Source organism: Taudactylus pleione, unplaced genomic scaffold (genome assembly GCF_031769625.1).
Source record: "Taudactylus pleione unplaced genomic scaffold, aTauple2 ptg000085l, whole genome shotgun sequence".
Lineage (NCBI taxonomy): Eukaryota > Metazoa > Chordata > Amphibia > Anura > Myobatrachidae > Taudactylus > Taudactylus pleione.
The window spans coordinates 10,468,091-10,486,536 of NW_028284487.1; the positions used below are offsets into that span (position 1 = coordinate 10,468,091).

At 35.7% G+C, this 18,446-nt stretch overlaps 4 non-coding genes across 4 annotated transcripts; all 4 read left to right on the forward strand.

The window, feature by feature from the left end:
• TRNAI-AAU (transfer RNA isoleucine (anticodon AAU)) lies at positions 1-74 on the forward strand. The gene has a single exon. It is a non-coding gene; the product is annotated as a tRNA-Ile (tRNA).
• A 4,306-nt stretch (positions 75-4,380) lies between these two features.
• Positions 4,381-4,454, forward strand: TRNAI-AAU (transfer RNA isoleucine (anticodon AAU)). Its single transcript has one exon. It is a non-coding gene; the product is annotated as a tRNA-Ile (tRNA).
• Positions 4,455-7,908: 3,454 nt separating this feature from the next.
• On the forward strand, positions 7,909-7,982 carry TRNAI-AAU (transfer RNA isoleucine (anticodon AAU)). The gene has a single exon. It is a non-coding gene; the product is annotated as a tRNA-Ile (tRNA).
• Positions 7,983-17,611: 9,629 nt separating this feature from the next.
• TRNAI-AAU (transfer RNA isoleucine (anticodon AAU)) lies at positions 17,612-17,685 on the forward strand. Its single transcript has one exon. It is a non-coding gene; the product is annotated as a tRNA-Ile (tRNA).
• Positions 17,686-18,446: the final 761 nt, after the last annotated feature.

Below are 18,446 nucleotides of genomic sequence, written 5' to 3' on the forward strand. Positions count from 1 at the left end.
GGCCGGTTAGCTCAGTTGGTTAGAGCGTGGTGCTAATAACGCCAAGGTCATGGGTTTGATCCCCATATGGGCCATGTGCTTTTTCTTGTTGTCCTACAAGAAATGCCAAGAAGGGATTTTATCCAGCGGCAAAGTGCATGAAGTGTGGGATGAATGCATTGGCTACAGTAAGCAGCCCTTGAAACTTGCTAGAGAACATCATAGACACATACAAAACACAGAATTTTTAAATCCATGTTAGGAATAAACAAAAATGTCATCCTTTGGCTAATGCAGCATTTCTCTATATGGCATACATAGAAAACTTTTTCTCAAATATAGCAATATGGCAAATCTAAGAAATGCTAAGGCTAATTAATCAATCAGGACATTTATTTGGTGATTGAATCTACTATGGGGGACTAAGTTTTAAGAAGAGAAGAAGAACAGACCTTTACTCTCATTAGTGCACACTGAAGAAGAAAATTCTTAAAACCAGAATATCTTAAAACCATAGCACAAGTGATGGATCACTGCATTCTTATTGCAACTTTTCCTATTTTCAAATGTTTGACAAACATCTCTCCAGTTGAAAACTGATTTGAAACAGCTTCAAAATTTGTTTGGAGTAAAGAAACCACTGAAGATGATGGGATTTATACAAAGTTTAAATATAGATAAGCTATCCTAAAATTCAACTTTAAGGAAATTGAACAAAGTTAGGTCCCACCAAGATTTGAAATCAGATTACTGGATTCAAAGTTCAAAGGGCTCACCATTACACCATGGAACCCATTATTAGAGAGTCTTCCTCTACTCAATATTGCTGATCTTTGAAATACTGAATGTTCTCCTGTTTTAGGTACATTTGGCATTTTTGTGTTTGCTGATGCTTTTATGTTTGGCCGGTTAGCTCAGTTGGTTAGAGCGTGGTGCTAATAACACCAAGGTCATGTGTTCGATCCCCATACGGGCAATGTGCTTTTTCTTGTTGTCCTACAAGAAATGCCAAGAAGGGATTTTATCCAGCGGCAAAGTGCATGAAGTGTGGGATGAATGCATTGGCTACAGTAAGCAGCCCTTGAAACTTGCTAGAGAACATCATAGACACATACAAAACAGAGAATTTTTAAATCCATGTTAGGAATAAACAAAAATGTCATCCTTTGGCTGATGCAGCATTTCTCTATATGGCATACATAGAAAACTTTTTCTCAAATATAGCAATATGGCAAATCTAAGAAATGCTAAGGCTAATTAATCAATCAGGACATTTATTTGGTGATTGAATCTACTATGGGGGACTAAGTTTTAAGAAGAGAAGAAGAACAGACCTTTACTCTCATTAGTGCACACTGAAGAAGAAAATTCTTAAAACCAGAATATCTTAAAACCATAGCACAAGTGATGGATCACTGCATTCTTATTGCAACTTTTCCTATTTTCAAATGTTTGACAAACATCTCTCCAGTTGAAAACTGATTTGAAACAGCTTCAAAATTTGTTTGGAGTAAAGAAACCACTGAAGATGATGGGATTTATACAAAGTTTAAATATAGATAAGCTATCCTAAAATTCAACTTTAAGGAAATTGAACAAAGTTAGGTCCCACCAAGATTTGAAATCAGATTACTGGATTCAAAGTTCAAAGGGCTCACCATTACACCATGGAACCCATTATTAGAGAGTCTTCCTCTACTCAATATTGCTGATCTTTGAAATACTGAATGTTCTCCTGTTTTAGGTACATTTGGCATTTTTGTGTTTGCTTATGCTTTTATGTTTGGCCGGTTAGCTCAGTTTGTTAGAGTGTGGTGCTAATAAAGCCAAGGTCATGTGTTCGATCCCCATATGGGCCATGTGATTTTTCTTGTTGTCCTACAAGAAATGCCAAGAAGGGATTTTATCCAGCGGCAAAGTGCATGAAGTGTGGGATGAATGCATTGGCTACAGTAAGCAGCCCTTGAAACTTGCTAGAGAACATCATAGACACATACAAAACACAGAATTTTTAAATCCATGTTAGGAATAAAGAAAAATGTCATCCTTTGGCTGATGCAGCATTTCTCTATATGGCATACATAGAAAACTTTTTCTCAAATATAGCAATATGGCAAATCTAAGAAATGCTAAGGCAAATTAATCAATCAGGACATTTATTTGGTGATTGAATCTACTATGGGGGACTAAGTTTTAAGAAGAGAAGAAGAACAGACCTTTACTCTCATTATTGCACACTGAAGAAGAAAATTCTTAAAACCAGAATATCTTAAAACCATAGCACAAGTGATGGATCACTGCATTCTTATTGCAACTTTTCCTATTTTCAAATGTTTGACAAACATCTCTCCAGTTGAAAACTGATTTGAAACAGTTTCAAAATTAGTTTGGAGTAAAGAAACCACTGAAGATGATTGGATTTATACAAAGTTTAAATATAGATAAGCTATCCTAAAATTCAACTTTAAGGAAATTGAACAAAGTTAGGTCCCACCAAGATTTGAAATCAGATTACTGGATTCAAAGTTCAAAGGGCTCACCATTACACCATGGAACCCATTATTAGAGAGTCTTCCTCTACTCAATATTGCTGATCTTTGAAATACTGAATGTTCTCCTGTTTTAGGTACATTTGGCATTTTTGTGTTTGCTGATGCTTTTATGTTTGGCCGGTTAGCTCAGTTTGTTAGAGTGTGGTGCTAATAAAGCCAAGGTCATGTGTTCGATCCCCATACGGGCCATGTGATTTTGCTTGTTGTCCTACAAGAAATGCCAAGAAGGGATTTTATCCAGCGGCAAAGTGCATGAAGTGTGGGATGAATGCATTGGCTACAGTTAGCAGCCCTTGAAACTTGCTAGAGAACATCATAGACACATACAAAACAGAGAATTTTTAAATCCATGTTAGGAATAAACAAAAATGTCATCCTTTGGCTGATGCAGCATTTCTCTATATGGCATACATAGAAAACTTTTTCTCAAATATAGCAATATGGCAAATCTAAGAAATGCTAAGGCTAATTAATCAATCAGGACATTTATTTGGTGATTGAATCTACTATGGGGGACTAAGTTTTAAGAAGAGAAGAAGAACAGACCTTTACTCTCATTAGTGCACACTGAAGAAGAAAATTCTTAAAACCAGAATATCTTAAAACCATAGCACAAGTGATGGATCACTGCATTCTTATTGCAACTTTTCCTATTTTCAAATGTTTGACAAACATCTCTCCAGTTGAAAACTGATTTGAAACAGCTTCAAAATTAGTTTGGAGTAAAGAAACCACTGAAGATGATGGGATTTATACAAAGTTTAAAAATAGATAAGCTATCCTAAAATTCAACTTTAAGGAAATTGAACAAAGTTAGGTCCCACCAAGATTTGAAATCAGATTACTGGATTCAAAGTCCAAAGTGCTCACCATTACACCATGGAACCCATTATTAGAGAGTCTTCCTCTACTCAATATTGCTGATCTTTGAAATACTGAATGTTCTCCTGTTTTAGGTACATTTGGCATTTTTGTGTTTGCTGATGCTTTTATGTTTGGCCGGTTAGCTCAGTTGGTTAGAGCGTGGTGCTAATAACGCCAAGGTCATGGGTTTGATCCCCATTCGGGCCATGTGCTTTTTCTTGTTGTCCTACAAGAAATGCCATGAAGTGTGGGATGAATGCATTGGCTACAGTAAGCAGCCCTTGAAACTTGCTAGAGAACATCATAGACACATACAAAACACAGAATTTTTAAATCCATGTTAGGAATAAACAAAAATGTCATCCTTTGGCTGATGCAGCATTTCTCTATATGGCATACATAGAAAACTTTTTCTCAAATATAGCAATATGGCAAATCTAAGAAATGCTAAGGCTAATTAATCAATCAGGACATTTATTTGGTGATTGAATCTACTATGGGGGACTAAGTTTTAAGAAGAGAAGAAGAACAGACCTTTACTCTCATTAGTGCACACTGAAGAAGAAAATTCTTAAAACCAGAATATCTTAAAACCATAGCACAAGTGATGGATCACTGCATTCTTATTGCAACTTTTCCTATTTTAAAATGTTTGACAAACATCTCTCCAGTTGAAAACTGATTTGAAACAGCTTCAAAATTAGTTTGGAGTAAAGAAACCACTGAAGATGATGGGATTTATACAAAGTTTAAAAATAGATAAGCTATCCTAAAATTCAACTTTAAGGAAATTGAACAAAGTTAGGTCCCACCAAGATTTGAAATCAGATTACTGGATTCAAAGTCCAAAGTGCTCACCATTACACCATGGAACCCATTATTAGAGAGTCTTCCTCTACTCAATATTGCTGATCTTTGAAATACTGAATGTTCTCCTGTTTTAGGTACATTTGGCATTTTTGTGTTTGCTGATGCTTTTATGTTTGGCCGGTTAGCTCAGTTGGTTAGAGCGTGGTGCTAATAACGCCAAGGTCATGGGTTTGATCCCCATATGGGCCATGTGCTTTTTCTTGTTGTCCTACAAGAAATGCCAAGAAGGGATTTTATCCAGCGGCAAAGTGCATGAAGTGTGGGATGAATGCATTGGCTACAGTAAGCAGCCCTTGAAACTTGCTAGAGAACATCATAGACACATACAAAACACAGAATTTTTAAATCCATGTTAGGAATAAACAAAAATGTCATCCTTTGGCTGATGCAGCATTTCTCTATATGGCATACATAGAAAACTTTTTCTCAAATATAGCAATATGGCAAATCTAAGAAATGCTAAGGCTAATTAATCAATCAGGACATTTATTTGGTGATTGAATCTACTATGGGGGACTAAGTTTTAAGAAGAGAAGAAGAACAGACCTTTACTCTCATTAGTGCACACTGAAGAAGAAAATTCTTAAAACCAGAATATCTTAAAACCATAGCACAAGTGATGGATCACTGCATTCTTATTGCAACTTTTCCTATTTTCAAATGTTTGACAAACATCTCTCCAGTTGAAAACTGATTTGAAACAGCTTCAAAATTTGTTTGGAGTAAAGAAACCACTGAAGATGATGGGATTTATACAAAGTTTAAATATAGATAAGCTATCCTAAAATTCAACTTTAAGGAAATTGAACAAAGTTAGGTCCCACCAAGATTTGAAATCAGATTACTGGATTCAAAGTTCAAAGGGCTCACCATTACACCATGGAACCCATTATTAGAGAGTCTTCCTCTACTCAATATTGCTGATCTTTGAAATACTGAATGTTCTCCTGTTTTAGGTACATTTGGCATTTTTGTGTTTGCTGATGCTTTTATGTTTGGCCGGTTAGCTCAGTTGGTTAGAGCGTGGTGCTAATAACACCAAGGTCATGTGTTCGATCCCCATACGGGCAATGTGCTTTTTCTTGTTGTCCTACAAGAAATGCCAAGAAGGGATTTTATCCAGCGGCAAAGTGCATGAAGTGTGGGATGAATGCATTGGCTACAGTAAGCAGCCCTTGAAACTTGCTAGAGAACATCATAGACACATACAAAACAGAGAATTTTTAAATCCATGTTAGGAATAAACAAAAATGTCATCCTTTGGCTGATGCAGCATTTCTCTATATGGCATACATAGAAAACTTTTTCTCAAATATAGCAATATGGCAAATCTAAGAAATGCTAAGGCTAATTAATCAATCAGGACATTTATTTGGTGATTGAATCTACTATGGGGGACTAAGTTTTAAGAAGAGAAGAAGAACAGACCTTTACTCTCATTAGTGCACACTGAAGAAGAAAATTCTTAAAACCAGAATATCTTAAAACCATAGCACAAGTGATGGATCACTGCATTCTTATTGCAACTTTTCCTATTTTCAAATGTTTGACAAACATCTCTCCAGTTGAAAACTGATTTGAAACAGCTTCAAAATTTGTTTGGAGTAAAGAAACCACTGAAGATGATGGGATTTATACAAAGTTTAAATATAGATAAGCTATCCTAAAATTCAACTTTAAGGAAATTGAACAAAGTTAGGTCCCACCAAGATTTGAAATCAGATTACTGGATTCAAAGTTCAAAGGGCTCACCATTACACCATGGAACCCATTATTAGAGAGTCTTCCTCTACTCAATATTGCTGATCTTTGAAATACTGAATGTTCTCCTGTTTTAGGTACATTTGGCATTTTTGTGTTTGCTAATGCTTTTATGTTTGGCCGGTTAGCTCAGTTGGTTAGAGCGTGGTGCTAATAACACCAAGGTCTTGTGTTCGATCCCCATACGGGCAATGTGCTTTTTCTTGTTGTCCTACAAGAAATGCCAAGAAGTGATTTTATCCAGCGGCAAAGTGCATGAAGTGTGGGATGAATGCATTGGCTACAGTAAGCAGCCCTTGAAACTTGCTAGAGAACATCATAGACACATACAAAACAGAGAATTTTTAAATCCATGTTAAGAATAAACAAAAATGTCATCCTTTGGCTGATGCAGCATTTCTCTATATGGCATACATAGAAAACTTTTTCTCAAATATAGCAATATGGCAAATCTAAGAAATGCTAAGGCTAATTAATCAATCAGGACATTTATTTGGTGATTGAATCTACTATGGGGGACTAAGTTTTAAGAAGAGAAGAAGAACAGACCTTTACTCTCATTAGTGCACACTGAAGAAGAAAATTCTTAAAACCAGAATATCTTAAAACCATAGCACAAGTGATGGATCACTGCATTCTTATTGCAACTTTTCCTATTTTCAAATGTTTGACAAACATCTCTCCAGTTGAAAACTGATTTGAAACATCTTCAAAATTTGTTTGGAGTAAAGAAACCACTGAAGATGATGGGATTTATACAAAGTTTAAATATAGATAAGCTATCCTAAAATTCAACTTTAAGGAAATTGAACAAAGTTAGGTCCCACCAAGATTTGAAATCAGATTACTGGATTCAAAGTTCAAAGGGCTCACCATTACACCATGGAACCCATTATTAGAGAGTCTTCCTCTACTCAATATTGCTGATCTTTGAAATACTGAATGTTCTCCTGTTTTAGGTACATTTGGCATTTTTGTGTTTGCTGATGCTTTTATGTTTGGCCGGTTAGGTCAGTTGGTTAGAGCGTGGTGCTAATAACACCAAGGTCTTGTGTTCGATCCCCATACGGGCAATGTGCTTTTTCTTGTTGTCCTACAAGAAATGCCAAGAAGTGATTTTATCCAGCGGCAAAGTGCATGAAGTGTGGGATGAATGCATTGGCTACAGTAAGCAGCCCTTGAAACTTGCTAGAGAACATCATAGACACATACAAAACAGAGAATTTTTAAATCCATGTTAGGAATAAACAAAAATGTCATCCTTTGGCTGATGCAGCATTTCTCTATATGGCATACATAGAAAACTTTTTCTCAAATATAGCAATATGGCAAATCTAAGAAATGCTAAGGCTAATTAATCAATCAGGACATTTATTTGGTGATTGAATCTACTATGGGGGACTAAGTTTTAAGAAGAGAAGAAGAACAGACCTTTACTCTCATTAGTGCACACTAAAGAAGAAAATTCTTAAAACCAGAATATCTTAAAACCATAGCACAAGTGATGGATCACTGCATTCTTATTGCAACTTTTCCTATTTTCAAATGTTTGACAAACATCTCTCCAGTTGAAAACTGATTTGAAACAGCTTCAAAATTAGTTTGGAGTAAAGAAACCACTGAAGATGATGGGATTTATACAAAGTTTAAATATAGATAAGCTATCCTAAAATTCAACTTTAAGGAAATTGAACAAAGTTAGGTCCCACCAAGATTTGATATCAGATTACTGGATTCAAAGTCCAAAGTGCTCACCATTACACCATGGAACCCATTGTTCTAGAGTCTTCCTCTACTCAATATTGCTGATCTTTGAAATACTGAATGTTCTCCTGTTTTAGGTACATTTGGCATTTTTGTGTTTGCTGATGCTTTTATGTTTGGCCGGTTAGCTCAGTTGGTTAGAGCGTGGTGCTAATAACGCCAAGGTCATGTGTTCGATCCCCATACGGGCCATGTGCTTCTTCTTGTTGTCCTACAAGAAATGCCAAGAAGGGATTTTATCCAGCGGCAAAGTGCATGAAGTGTGGGATGAATGCATTGGCTACAGTTAGCAGCCCTTGAAACTTGCTAGAGAACATCATAGACACATACAAAACAGAGAATTTTTAAATCCATGTTAGGAATAAACAAAAATGTCATCCTTTGGCTGATGCAGCATTTCTCTATATGGCATACATAGAATACTTTTTCTCAAAAATAGCAATATGGCAAATCTAAGAAATGCTAAGGCTAATTAATCAATCAGGACATTTATTTGGTGATTGAATCTACTATGGGGGGACTAAGTTTTAAGAAGAGAAGAAGAACAGACCTTTACTCTCATTAGTGCACACTGAAGAAGAAAATTCTTAAAACCAGAATATCTTAAAACCATAGCACAAGTGATGGATCACTGCATTCTTATTGCAACTTTTCCTTATTTCAAATGTTTGACAAACATCTCTCCAGTTGAAAACTGATTTGAAACAGCTTCAAAATTAGTTTGGAGTAAAGAAACCACTGAAGATGATGGGATTTATACAAAGTTTAAATATAGATAAGCTATCCTAAAATTCAACTTTAAGGAAATTGAACAAAGTTAGGTCCCACCAAGATTTTATATCAGATTACTGGATTCAAAGTCCAAAGTGCTCACCATTACACCATGGAACCCATTGTTCGAGAGTCTTCCTCTACTCAATATTGCTGATCTTTGAAATACTGAATGTTCTCCTGTTTTAGGTACAATTGGCATTTTTGAGTTTGCTGATGCTTTAATGTTTGGCCGGTTAGCTCAGTTTGTTAGAGCGTGGTGCTAATAACGCCAAGGTCATTTGTTCGAACCCCATACGGGCCATGTGCTTTTTCTTGTTGTCCTACAATAAATGCCAAGAAGGGATTTTATCCAGCGACAAAGTGCATGAAGTCTGGGATGAATGCATTGGCTACAGTTAGCAGCCCTTGAAACTTGCTAGAGAACATCATAGACACATACAAAACAGAGAATTTTTAAATCCATGTTAGGAATAAACAAAAATGTCATCCTTTGGCTGATGCAGCATTTCTCTATATGGCATACATAGAAAACTTTTTCTCAAATATAGCGATATGGCAAATCTAAGAAATGCTAAGGCAAATTAATCAATCAGGACATTTATTTGGTGATTGAATCTACTATGGGGGACTAAGTTTTAAGAAGAGAAGAAGAACAGACCTTTACTCTCATTAGTGCACACTGAAGAAGAAAATTCTTAAAACCAGAATATCTTAAAACCATAGCACAAGTGATGGATCACTGCATTCTTATTGCAACTTTTCCTATTTTCAAATGTTTGACAAACATCTCTCCAGTTGAAAACTGATTTGAAACAGCTTCAAAATTAGTTTGGAGTAAAGAAACCACTGAAGATGAGGGGATTTATACAAAGTTTAAATATAGATAAGCTATCCTAAAATTCAACTTTAAGGAAATTGAACAAAGTTAGGTCCTGCCAAGGTTTGAAATCAGATTACTGGATTCAAAGTCCAAAGTGCTCACCATTACACCATGGAACCCATTGTTCGAGAGTCTTCCTCTACTCAATATTGCTGATCTTTGAAATACTGAATGTTCTCCTGTTTTAGGTACATTTGGCATTTTTGTGTTTGCTGATGCTTTTATGTTTGGCCGGTTAGCTCAGTTTGTTAGAGGGTGGTGCTAATAAAGCCAAGGTCATGTGTTCGATCCCCATACGGGCCATGTGATTTTTCTTGTTGTCCTACAAGAAATGCCAAGAAGGGATTTTATCCAGCGGCAAAGTGCATGAAGTGTGGGATGAATGCATTGGCTACAGTTAGCAGCCCTTGAAACTTGCTAGAGAACATCATAGACACATACAAAACAGAGAATTTTTAAATCCATGTTAAGAATAAAAAAAAATGTCATCCTTTGGCTGATGCAGCATTTCTCTATATGGCATACATAGAAAACTTTTTCTCAAATATAGCAATATGGCAAATCTAAGAAATGCTAAGGCAAATTAATCAATCAGGACATTTTTTTGGTGATTGAATCTACTATGGGGGACTAAGTTTTAAGACGAGAAGAAGAACAGACCTTTACTCTCATTAGTGCACACTGAAGAAGAAAATTCTTAAAACCAGAATATCTTAAAACCATAGCACAAGTGATGGATCACTGCATTCTTATTGCAACTTTTCCTATTTTCAAATGTTTGACAAACATCTCTCCAGTTGAAAACTGATTTGAAACAGCTTCAAAATTAGTTTGGAGTAAAGAAACCACTGAAGATGATGGGATTTATACAAAGTTTAAAAATAGATAAGCTATCCTAAAATTCAACTTTAAGGAAATTGAACAAAGTTAGGTCCCACCAAGATTTGAAATCAGATTACTGGATTCAAAGTCCAAAGTGCTCACCATTACACCATGGAACCCATTATTAGAGAGTCTTCCTCTACTCAATATTGCTGATCTTTGAAATACTGAATGTTCTCCTGTTTTAGGTACATTTGGCATTTTTGTGTTTGCTGATGCTTTTATGTTTGGCCGGTTAGCTCAGTTGGTTAGAGCGTGGTGCTAATAATGCCAAGGTCATAGGTTTGATCCCCATACGGGCTATGTGCTTTTTCTTGTTGTCCTACAAGAAATGCCAAGAAGGGATTTTATCCAGCGGCAAAGTGCATGAAGTGTGGGATGAATGCATTGGCTACAGTAAGCAGCTCTTGAAACTTGCTAGAGAACATCATAGACACATACAAAACACAGAATTTTTAAATCCATGTTAGGAATAAACAAAAATGTCATCCTTTGGCTGATGCAGCATTTCTCTATATGGCATACATAGAAAACTTTTTCTCAAATATAGCAATATGGCAAATCTAAAAAATGCTAAGGCAAATTAATCAATCAGGACATTTATTTGGTGATTGAATCTACTATGGGGGACTAAGTTTTAAGAAGAGAAGAAGAACAGACCTTTACTCTCATTAGTGCACACTGAAGAAGAAAATTCTTAAAACCAGAATATCTTAAAACCATAGCACAAGTGATGGATCACTGCATTCTTATTGCAACTTTTCCTATTTTCAAATGTTTGACAAACATCTCTCCAGTTGAAAACTGATTTGAAACAGTTTCAAAATTAGTTTGGAGTAAAGAAACCACTGAAGATGATGGGATTTATACAAAGTTTAAATATAGATAAGCTATCCTAAAATTCAACTTTAAGGAAATTGAACAAAGTTAGGTCCCACCAAGATTTGAAATCAGATTACTGGATTCAAAGTTCAAAGGGCTCACCATTACACCATGGAACCCATTATTAGAGAGTCTTCCTCTACTCAATATTGCTAATCTTTGAAATACTGAATGTTCTCCTGTTTTAGGTACATTTGGCATTTTTGTGTTTGCTGATGCTTTTATGTTTGGCCGGTTAGCTCAGTTGGTTAGAGCATGGTGCTAATAATGCCAAGGTCATGTGTTCTATCCCCATACGGGCAATGTGCTTTTTCTTGTTGTCCTACAAGAAATGCCAAGAAGGGATTTTATCCAGCGGCAAAGTGCATGAAGTGTGGGATGAATGCATTGGCTACAGTAAGCAGCCCTTGAAACTTGCTAGAGAACATCATAGACACATACAAAACAGAGAATTTTTAAATCCATGTTAGGAATAAACAAAAATGTCATCCTTTGGCTGATGCAGCATTTCTCTATATGGCATACATAGAAAACTTTTTCTCAAATATAGCAATATGGCAAATCTAAGAAATGCTAAGGCAAATTAATCAATCAGGACATTTATTTGGTGATTGAATCTACTATGGGGGACTAAGTTTTAAGAAGAGAAGAAGAACAGACCTTTACTCTCATTAGTGCACACTGAAGAAGAAAATTCTTAAAACCAGAATATCTTAAAACCATAGCACAAGTGATGTATCACTGCATTCTTATTGCAACTTTTCCTATTTTCAAATGTTTGACAAACATCTCTCCAGTTGAAAACTGATTTGAAACAGCTTCAAAATTAGTTTGGAGTAAAGAAACCACTGAAGATGATGGGATTTATACAAAGTTTAAATATAGATAAGCTATCCTAAAATTCAACTTTAAGGAAATTGAACAAAGTTAGGTCCCACCAAGATTTGAGATCAGATTACTGGATTCAAAGTCCAAAGTGCTCACCATTACACCATGGAACCCATTGTTCTAGAGTCTTCCTCTACTCAATATTGCTGATCTTTGAAATACTGAATGTTCTCCTGTTTTAGGTACATTTGGCATTTTTGTGTTTGCTGATGCTTTTATGTTTGGCCGGTTAGCTCAGTTGGTTAGAGCGTGGTGCTAATAATGCCAAGGTCATAGGTTTGATCCCCATACGGGCCATGTGCTTTTTCTTGTTGTCCTACAAGAAATGCCAAGAAGGGATTTTATCCAGCGGCAAAGTGCATGAAGTGTGGGATGAATGCATTGGCTACAGTAAGCAGCCCTTGAAACTTGCTAGAGAACATCATAGACACATACAAAACACAGAATTTTTAAATCCATGTTAGGAATAAAGAAAAATGTCATCCTTTGGCTGATGCAGCATTTCTCTATATGGCATACATAGAAAACTTTTTCTCAAATATAGCAATATGGCAAATCTAAAAAATGCTAAGGCAAATTAATCAATCAGGACATTTATTTGGTGATTGAATCTACTATGGGGGACTAAGTTTTAAGAAGAGAAGAAGAACAGACCTTTACTCTCATTAGTGCACACTGAAGAAGAAAATTCTTAAAACCAGAATATCTTAAAACCATAGCACAAGTGATGGATCACTGCATTCTTATTGCAACTTTTCCTATTTTCAAATGTTTGACAAACATCTCTCCAGTTGAAAACTGATTTGAAACAGTTTCAAAATTAGTTTGGAGTAAAGAAACCACTGAAGATGATGGGATTTATACAAAGTTTAAATATAGATAAGCTATCCTAAAATTCAACTTTAAGGAAATTGAACAAAGTTAGGTCCCACCAAGATTTGAAATCAGATTACTGGATTCAAAGTTCAAAGGGCTCACCATTACACCATGGAACCCATTATTAGAGAGTCTTCCTCTACTCAATATTGCTAATCTTTGAAATACTGAATGTTCTCCTGTTTTAGGTACATTTGGCATTTTTGTGTTTGCTGATGCTTTTATGTTTGGCCGGTTAGCTCAGTTGGTTAGAGCATGGTGCTAATAATGCCAAGGTCATGTGTTCTATCCCCATACGGGCAATGTGCTTTTTCTTGTTGTCCTACAAGAAATGCCAAGAAGAGATTTTATCCAGCGGCAAAGTGCATGAAGTGTGGGATGAATGCATTGGCTACAGTAAGCAGCCCTTGAAACTTGCTAGAGAACATCATAGACACATACAAAACAGAGAATTTTTAAATCCATGTTAGGAATAAACAAAAATGTCATCCTTTGGCTGATGCAGCATTTCTCTATATGGCATACATAGAAAACTTTTTCTCAAATATAGCAATATGGCAAATCTAAGAAATGCTAAGGCAAATTAATCAATCAGGACATTTATTTGGTGATTGAATCTACTATGGGGGACTAAGTTTTAAGAAGAGAAGAAGAACAGACCTTTACTCTCATTAGTGCACACTGAAGAAGAAAATTCTTAAAACCAGAATATCTTAAAACCATAGCACAAGTGATGTATCACTGCATTCTTATTGCAACTTTTCCTATTTTCAAATGTTTGACAAACATCTCTCCAGTTGAAAACTGATTTGAAACAGCTTCAAAATTAGTTTGGAGTAAAGAAACCACTGAAGATGATGGGATTTATACAAAGTTTAAATATAGATAAGCTATCCTAAAATTCAACTTTAAGGAAATTGAACAAAGTTAGGTCCCACCAAGATTTGAGATCAGATTACTGGATTCAAAGTCCAAAGTGCTCACCATTACACCATGGAACCCATTGTTCTAGAGTCTTCCTCTACTCAATATTGCTGATCTTTGAAATACTGAATGTTCTCCTGTTTTAGGTACATTTGGCATTTTTGTGTTTGCTGATGCTTTTATGTTTGGCCGGTTAGCTCAGTTGGTTAGAGCGTGGTGCTAATAATGCCAAGGTCATAGGTTTGATCCCCATACGGGCCATGTGCTTTTTCTTGTTGTCCTACAAGAAATGCCAAGAAGGGATTTTATCCAGCGGCAAAGTGCATGAAGTGTGGGATGAATGCATTGGCTACAGTAAGCAGCCCTTGAAACTTGCTAGAGAACATCATAGACACATACAAAACACAGAATTTTTAAATCCATGTTAGGAATAAAGAAAAATGTCATCCTTTGGCTGATGCAGCATTTCTCTATATGGCATACATAGAAAACTTTTTCTCAAATATAGCAATATGGCAAATCTAAAAAATGCTAAGGCAAATTAATCAATCAGGACATTTATTTGGTGATTGAATCTACTATGGGGGACTAAGTTTTAAGAAGAGAAGAAGAACAGACCTTTACTCTCATTAGTGCACACTGAAGAAGAAAATTCTTAAAACCAGAATATCTTAAAACCATAGCACAAGTGATGGATCACTGCATTCTTATTGCAACTTTTCCTATTTTCAAATGTTTGACAAACATCTCTCCAGTTGAAAACTGATTTGAAACAGTTTCAAAATTAGTTTGGAGTAAAGAAACCACTGAAGATGATGGGATTTATACAAAGTTTAAATATAGATAAGCTATCCTAAAATTCAACTTTAAGGAAATTGAACAAAGTTAGGTCCCACCAAGATTTGAAATCAGATTACTGGATTCAAAGTTCAAAGGGCTCACCATTACACCATGGAACCCATTATTAGAGAGTCTTCCTCTACTCAATATTGCAAATCTTTGAAATACTGAATGTTCTCCTGTTTTAGGTACATTTGGCATTTTTGTGTTTGCTGATGCTTTTATGTTTGGCCGGTTAGCTCAGTTGGTTAGAGCATGGTGCTAATAATGCCAAGGTCATGTGTTCTATCCCCATACGGGCAATGTGCTTTTTCTTGTTGTCCTACAAGAAATGCCAAGAAGGGATTTTATCCAGCGGCAAAGTGCATGAAGTGTGGGATGAATGCATTGGCTACAGTAAGCAGCCCTTGAAACTTGCTAGAGAACATCATAGACACATACAAAACAGAGAATTTTTAAATCCATGTTAGGAATAAACAAAAATGTCATCCTTTGGCTGATGCAGCATTTCTCTATATGGCATATATAGAAAACTTTTTCTCAAATATAGCAATATGGCAAATCTAAGAAATGCTAAGGCAAATTAATCAATCAGGACATTTATTTGGTGATTGAATCTACTATGGGGGACTAAGTTTTAAGAAGAGAAGAAGAACAGACCTTTACTCTCATTAGTGCACACTGAAGAAGAAAATTCTTAAAACCAGAATATCTTAAAACCATAGCACAAGTGATGTATCACTGCATTCTTATTGCAACTTTTCCTATTTTCAAATGTTTGACAAACATCTCTCCAGTTGAAAACTGATTTGATACAGCTTCAAAATTAGTTTGGAGTAAAGAAACCACTGAAGATGATGGGATTTATACAAAGTTTAAATATAGATAAGCTATCCTAAAATTCAACTTTAAGGAAATTGAACAAAGTTAGGTCCCACCAAGATTTGAGATCAGATTACTGGATTCAAAGTCCAAAGTGCTCACCATTACACCATGGAACCCATTGTTCTAGAGTCTTCCTCTACTCAATATTGCTGATCTTTGAAATACTGAATGTTCTCCTGTTTTAGGTACATTTGGCATTTTTGAGTTTGCTGATGCTTTTATGTTTGGCCGGTTAGCTCAGTTTGTTAGAGCGTGGTGCTAATAAAGCCAAGGTCATGTGTTCGATCCCCATACGGGCAATGTGCTTTTTCTTGTTGTCCTACAAGAAATGCCAAGAAGGGATTTTATCCAGCGGCAAAGTGCATGAAGTGTGGGATGAATGCATTGGCTACAGTAAGCAGCCCTTGAAACTTGCTAGAGAACATCATAGACACATACAAAACAGAGAATTTTTAAATCCATGTTAGGAATAAACAAAAATGTCATCCTTTGGCTGATGCAGCATTTCTCTATATGGCATACATAGAAAACTTTTTCTCAAATATAGCAATATGGCAAATCTAAGAAATGCTAAGGCAAATTAATCAATCAGGACATTTATTTGGTGATTGAATCTACTATGGGGGACTAAGTTTTAAGAAGAGAAGAAGAACAGACCTTTACTCTCATTAGTGCACACTGAAGAAGAAAATTCTTAAAACCAGAATATCTTAAAACCATAGCACAAGTGATGGATCACTGCATTCTTATTGCAACTTTTCCTATTTTCAAATGTTTGACAAACATCTCTCCAGTTGAAAACTGATTTGAAACAGTTTCAAAATTAGTTTGGAGTAAAGAAACCACTGAAGATGATGGGATTTATACAAAGTTTAAATATAGATAAGCTATCCTAAAATTCAACTTTAAGGAAATTGAACAAAGTTAGGTCCCACCAAGATTTGAAATCAGATTACTGGATTCAAAGTTCAAAGGGCTCACCATTACACCATGGAACCCATTATTAGAGAGTCTTCCTCTACTCAATATTGCTGATCTTTGAAATACTGAATGTTCTCCTGTTTTAGGTACATTTGGCATTTTTGTGTTTGCTGATGCTTTTATGTTTGGCTGGTTAGCTCAGTTGGTTAGAGCGTGGTGCTAATAATGCCAAGGTCATGTGTTCTATCCCCATACGGGCAATGTGCTTTTTCTTGTTGTCCTACAAGAAATGCCAAGAAGGGATTTTATCCAGCGGCAAAGTGCATGAAGTGTGGGATGAATGCATTGGCTACAGTAAGCAGCCCTTGAAACTTGCTAGAGAACATCATAGACACATACAAAACAGAGAATTTTTAAATCCATGTTAGGAATAAACAAAAATGTCATCCTTTGGCTGATGCAGCATTTCTCTATATGGCATACATAGAAAACTTTTTCTCAAATATAGCAATATGGCAAATCTAAGAAATGCTAAGGCAAATTAATCAATCAGGACATTTATTTGGTGATTGAATCTACTATGGGGGACTAAGTTTTAAGAAGAGAAGAAGAACAGACCTTTACTCTCATTAGTGCACACTGAAGAAGAAAATTCTTAAAACCAGAATATCTTAAAACCATAGCACAAGTGATGTATCACTGCATTCTTATTGCAACTTTTCCTATTTTCAAATGTTTGACAAACATCTCTCCAGTTGAAAACTGATTTGAAACAGCTTCAAAATTAGTTTGGAGTAAAGAAACCACTGAAGATGATGGGATTTATACAAAGTTTAAATATAGATAAGCTATCCTAAAATTCAACTTTAAGGAAATTGAACAAAGTTAGGTCCCACCAAGATTTGAGATCAGATTACTGGATTCAAAGTCCAAAGTGCTCACCATTACACCATGGAACCCATTGTTCTAGAGTCTTCCTCTACTCAATATTGCTGATCTTTGAAATACTGAATGTTCTCCTGTTTTAGGTACATTTGGCATTTTTGAGTTTGCTGATGCTTTTATGTTTGGCCGGTTAGCTCAGTTGGTTAGAGCGTGGTGCTAATAACGCCAAGGTCATGGGTTTGATCCCCATACGGGCCATGTGCTTTTTCTTGTTGTCCTACAAGAAATGCCAAGAAGGGATTTTATCCAGCGGCAAAGTGCATGAAGTGTGGGATGAATGCATTGGCTACAGTAAGCAGCCCTTGAAACTTGCTAGAGAACATTTTAGACACATACAAAACACAGAATTTTTAAATCCATGTTAGGAATAAAGAAAAATGTCATCCTTTGGCTGATGCAGCATTTCTCTATATGGCATACATAGAAAACTTTTTCTCAAATATAGCAATATGGCAAATCTAAGAAATGCTAAGGCAAATTAATCAATCAGGACATTTATTTGGTGATTGAATCTACTATGGGGGACTAAGTTTTAAGAAGAGAAGAAGAACAGACCTTTACTCTCATTAGTGCACACTGAAGAAGAAAATTCTTAAAACCAGAATATCTTAAAACCATAGCACAAGTGATGGATCACTGCATTCTTATTGCAACTTTTCCTATTTTCAAATGTTTGACAAACTTCTCTCCAGTTGAAAACTGATTTGAAACAGTTTCAAAATTAGTTTGGAGTAAAGAAACCACTGAAGATGATGGGATTTATACAAAGTTTAAATATAGATAAGCTATCCTAAAATTCAACTTTAAGGAAATTGAACAAAGTTAGGTCCCACCAAGATTTGAAATCAGATTACTGGATTCAAAGTTCAAAGGGCTCACCATTACACCATGGAACCCATTATTAGAGAGTCTTCCTCTACTCAATATTGCTGATCTTTGAAATACTGAATGTTCTCCTG